The 5,774-nt window shown below is 40.6% G+C and overlaps 1 non-coding gene across 1 annotated transcript; it reads right to left on the reverse strand.

Annotated features, from left to right (window-relative positions):
- Nucleotides 1–5,144: 5,144 nt before the first annotated feature.
- LOC112792897 (small nucleolar RNA R71) lies at nt 5,145–5,248 on the reverse strand. The gene has a single exon (XR_003197616.1). It is a non-coding gene; the product is annotated as a small nucleolar RNA R71 (small nucleolar RNA).
- Nucleotides 5,249–5,774: the final 526 nt, after the last annotated feature.

Genomic DNA, 5,774 nt, shown 5'->3' on the forward strand with positions numbered 1-5,774 from the left:
TCCATAAGTCCTAACTCTCCACTAATTCAATTAGTGAGAACTAGAGTCAATGGATCCCAATCATCAATTACTTGGACATTAGTAACTCAAGAGTTCCTAAGTTACCTTTCCAAGCCAAGAACATAAAACTCTACTCTAAAATCCAACCAAGCATTTCATGAAACACTTGGAAGGCATAAAAGGAAAGCATATTAAATTGATAACAAGAATAGAATCTAACAACAATTATTGAAATGAATTAACAACAACAATCAAAAGAAACACATTTATTATGAATTACCCTGATTGAATTGAAAGAGAGTAGAAGAAACAAAAGTAGATCTACAACAAAACACAAGAACAACATAAAGGAAATTACAACAAAAGAATGGAAGGAGAATGAATGTAACAACAAGGAATTGAGAAGATAGAAGTAGAAGAAGATGTATTAAAATCTAGATCTAAGAACTAAACCTAATCCTAATCCTAATCCTAGAGAGAAGTGAGAGCTTCTCTGTCTAGAAACTACTTCTAAAACTAAAACTATGACTAATGGTTAAAATTTAGTTGATTCCCCTTCAATCCTTGGCTTAAATAGCATCAGAAATGAGTTGGATTGGGCCCACAAAGCTTGAGAATTCGCTGGCCCACGGATTGCATTAAGTGAACCAGGTGGCACAACAACGCGTACGCGTACTATGCGTGTACGCGTCACCATGCGCGGTTCAACCATAGCAAATCTTATATTGTTTCGAAACCCCGGATGTTAGCTTTCCAACCCAACTAGAACCGCATCATTTGGACATCTGTAGCTCAAGTTATGGTCGTTTAAGTGTGAAGAGGTCGGCTTGACAGCTTTCCGGTTCTTTCATTTCTTCATGAGTTCTCCAACTTTTCATGCTTTCTTTCTTCATTCCCTTGATCCAATCTTTGCCTCCTAAATCTTAAATCATTTAACAAACATATCAAGGCATCTAATGGAATCAAGGAGAATTAGATTTAGCTATTTTAAGTCCTAAAAAGCATGTTTTCACTCTTAAGCACAATTAAAGGAGAATATACAAAACCATGCTATTTCATTGAATAAATGTGGGTAAAAGGTTATAAAATCCCCTAAATCAAGCACAAGATAAACCCTACAAATGGGGTTTATCAGGCACGCGGTCGCGTGACTTGTGCTTTAAGTTAATCAATGCGGTCGCGTCGGTCACGCGGTCGCGTGACACATGTTATGCTTCTGGCGCGAGTGCAGCCTTGCGCCTACACAACTCTCTGTTCGAATTATTTTATTTTCCAAATTTGGGGTAACGCGATCGTGTGGGGCATGCGATCGCGTGAGTGGGCTTTAGAAGGGAATGACGCGGACGCGTGAGCCATGCTTCTGCGTGGGTAGAATTGTGCGTTCAACACCAATCCAGCACCACTCTCGCACAATAATTCGTTGTGCACCCTTTTTACGTCGAAAATCAGGACACACGGCCGCGTGGGTCACGCGGTCGCGTGGGAGGCCATTATTCCCATGTGACACGGACGCGTCGGCGACGTGGTCGCGTGGGTCTATTTGTGCCACTGGCACGCCTCCAGCCTCGCTCCAGCGTGACTCTCTGTTCAACTTTCTTTTCTTCATAACGCACTGGTGACGTGGACGCGTCAGCGACGCTGCTGCATCGCGTGCATAATTTTTTTTTGATTATGCAGTATGCAGAGTGCAATGCTTAATATGAATGCTATGCATGATTCCAGGTTCAGTAAAAATTCAAAAACAAACAAAACATACTAGAATTAAAACTGAAAAGGGACGATCATACCATGGTGGGTTGTCTCCCGCCTAGCACTTTTAGTTAACGTCCTTAAGTTGGACATTCTGGTGAGCTCCTTGTTATGGTGGCTTGTGCTTGTACTGATCCAGGAATCTCCACCAGTGCTTGGAATGCCAGTAGCCTCCGGGATCCCAAACTAGGCGCAGAAAGCCTTCAAGTAAGTTAAAGCAAGTAACAAGGCCCCAAGAGTGTTGATTTCCAGAATGAATTCCGGGGTCCCAAACCTTGCTTTTGCACCCGTCTTCTTGTTGAGCAATATTGTTCCATCCGGGTGGCAAGCAGTCTGAATTCTCACTGCAGTGACCCAACAGCTTCCGAGATCCTTTCAATTGAGCTTGACACCAATCCTTGCACCTCAAATTGAGGTGCAAAACCTCATTGAATCTTGCATACCATCTCTGAGTGCGAGTCATTTCCCTTTTACTCTTAAAGCCGCAGAGAACTCTAAGCTGGCCATCTGTTTCAAGTAAACCGTATTCAAGTGGAAAAATAAAGATAAGAGTCAAGGATTTTACCCACTTGAAGTCTGTGTTGGTTGGTAGTGGCCTTGGAATCAGTGTTTTTAGTGGTTCTGCAAGCTCTACTCCCTTGTGGTCTTTAGTGAATTCCTCCACTTCCTTGCAAACCTTGTCCATTCCAGCCATGTCCTGGTCAAAGTCTTCCATATATTCCTCATCACTTGAGTCATAATTAGGATGTTGAGAAAAGTCGACCTCTGCATCATCTTCGTATTTACTTGGGGAAGATTCTTCTGTCTCAAAGAATTCACTTGCGGGTGCAAGTTCATCACTAGGAGGACTTGACTGGTGACTATCATCATCAAGAAAACATGCGTCTTGAGTTACTCCGTCCAGTTCTTCATAAGATATCTGCATTGGAGGCTGTGCAACATCCTCTTTAGCGTCAATTGTAACATCCCTGACGGAATTCTCCACAACTCTGGATTCAGGTGGCGGTTCGGCATCTCCTAAATCTTCAACCGACTCTTCTTCTTCTACCATGACAGCTTCCTCTATTTGTTCCAGTATGAAGTTATGCTCTATGCTGTCCACTGGAGTTTCTTGTGTCTTCTTCACAAACATTCTTCATTAGATTCCCCACATGAAGCCATGGGGGTCTGTTGAGTGTCTGAACGTCTGGAAGATAATTGATTGATTGCTTGCTCCAGTTGATGAAGGGTTGCATTAAATTGTTTTACTGATTCTTCGAGGCGAACCTGTGATTCTGGGCTTGATGGATATGGACATGGTGTATAGGGGAGTGGTGGTTCTTGGGAGTGATTGGATTGGCGTTGGGGTGGATAAGGATCATGTGGTAGTGAATGGTGAAAAGAAGCTTGTGAGTGTGGTGGATTGGGGCTGTATTGAAGGGATGGTCTCTGAGCATAGGGTGGGGCTTGTTGGTAGCTACAAGGTGGTCCACTGAATCTATCAGTTGGGTATGCATTGTAGAATGGTCTTTGTCCATGATATCTAGGAGGATGTTGTTGCCAAAAGGGGTGATCAGATCCTCGTGGCTCCATCCATCTTTGATTGCTTAGACCTTGATGCACAATCCTGTTATAGCTTCAATTCCTTGCAACAAAATTAGAACTAAACTCAAAGCAAGAGGGGTGAGAATTCATAATAGGTATCAGAAATAAGAGGGAAGAGAGAAAACAAATAAACAAGTAAAAGAAAAATATTATATTTTTTTGATGAAAAATATTTACAAAAACCAATAATAAGACACACATTTGCAATTTTCCGGCAACGGCGCCATTTTGAAGAACTGAAGATTGATGGTTTAGAAGTTATAGTAAACTCTCGTTGTAAGTATAGTTACTAAACCAAGCAATCAACCTTTCTTACAAACGTTTTGGTTGTCACAAGTAACAAACCCCTAAATAAATTGATAATTGAAGTATTTAAACCTCGGGTCGTCTTCTCAAGGAATTGCAGGGAGGTATGTTCTTATTATTGGTTATGAGCTTTGTGAATCGGGGGTTTTGAGAATGAGGAGCAGATATGATAAATGACAAGTAAACTAAATAAATGACTGTAAAATAAACTCTTGGCAAGGTATGAGAACTGGAAGTCATATCCTAGTTATCCTTATCAATTGTGATGAGAATTGGATTTTTCTCCCACTTTGTTAACCTCTAACTATGAAGGTAAGTCAAGTGAATGAATTAATTCGAATCCTCAAGTCCCAGTCTTTCCTTGGAAAAAGTTAGAGTTATTGGATCTCGAATCAATTCTTGAAGAATCCAATTTTCAATAAAAAATGAGTTTGATAATTCAAGAGTTACCAATTAATCAACCAAAGCCAAAAGGTAGAAAAATCTAAATTATTTATATCATAAATAAGAGGAACAAATCATAGATCTGAAAATACCTCAAATGATATTTATTAAGAAAATCATAACATGAATGTCATTAAGCCAAATTGGCAACATATATAATTAAAAATAAGAGAAGTCAAAATAAAGAAATATTAAACCTGGAGCTCAGAAGAATTATAAGTTGAAATAATAATATATTCTAAATCCTTTAAGAGGAATTCTAATCCTAAATCCTAAGAGAGAGGAGAGAACCTCTCTCTCTCTAAAAACTACATCTAAACAATGAAAAGTGAATTATGAGAGCCTGATGATGAATGGATGCATTCCCCCACTTTATAGCCTCTAATCTATGTTTTTCGGGCCAAAAACTGGGTCAAAAATAGCCCAGAAATCGCCCCCTGAGTATTCTAGTATGTTCAGGTCGCGGGCAAGTGACGCGGAGGCATCGCTCACGCGGCCGCGCGGATTGAAGTTCGCAGATGCGACGCATCCGCGTGGATCACGCGTTCGCATCGCCTGGTGCTAGGGCAACTATGGCATATTATATATCAAATCGAAGCACCGGACGTTAGCTTTCCAACGCAATTGGAACTGCGTCGTTTGGACCCTTGTAGCTAATGTTATAGCCGTTTGAGTGCGAAGAGGTCAGGCTAGACAGCTTAGCAGTTTCTCCAACTTCTTGTATTCCTTCCATTTTTGCATTCTTCCTTTCCATCCTCTGAGCTATTCCTGCCCTATAATATCTGAAAACACTTAACACACATATCAAGGCATCTAATGGTAATAAGAGAGGATTAAACATAGGGAACTTAAGGCCAAAGAAGCATGTTTTCAATCAAAGCACAAAATTAGGAAGGCAAATGTAAAACCATGCAAATAGTATGAATAAGTGGGTAAAGAGTTGATAAAATCCACTCAATTAAGCACAAGATAAACCATAAAATAATGGTTTATCATTGGACTATTGGGATAAGCTGGTCACGGCCTTCTTGGCCAAGTTCTTTCCTCCTCAAAAGCTGAGCAAGCTTAGAGTGGATGTTCAGACCTTCAAGCAAAAAGATGGTAAATCCCTCTATGAAGCTTGGGAAAGATACAAGCAGTTGACCAAAAAGTGTCCTTCTGGCATGCTTTCAGAGTGGACCATTCTAGATATATTCTATGATGGTCTATCTGAGCTTTCTAAGACGTCACATGACCATTCTGCAGGTGGATCTATTCACCTAAAGAAAATGCCTGCAGAAGCTTAAGAACTCATTGACATGGTTGCAAATAACCAATTCATGTACACCTCTGAGAGGAACCCTGTGAATAATGGGACGCCTCAGGAAAGGGGAGTTCTTTAAATTGAAACTCTGAATGCCATATTGGCTCAGAACAAAATGTTGACTCAACAAGTCAACATGATTTCTTAGAGTCTGAATGGATGGCAAAATGCATCCAACAGTACTAAAGAGGCATCTTCTGAAGAAGAAGCTTATGATCCTGAGAACCCTGCAATGGCAGAGGTGAATTACATGGGTGAACCTTATGGAAACACCTATAATTCCTCATGGAGAAATCATCCAAATTTCTCATGGAAGGATCAACAAAAGCCCCAACAAGGCTTTAATAATGGTGGAAGAAACAGGTTTAGCAATAGCAAGCCTTTTCCA

The sequence above is a fragment of the Arachis hypogaea genome, chromosome 3 (genome assembly GCF_003086295.3).
Source record: "Arachis hypogaea cultivar Tifrunner chromosome 3, arahy.Tifrunner.gnm2.J5K5, whole genome shotgun sequence".
Classification (NCBI taxonomy): domain Eukaryota; kingdom Viridiplantae; phylum Streptophyta; class Magnoliopsida; order Fabales; family Fabaceae; genus Arachis; species Arachis hypogaea.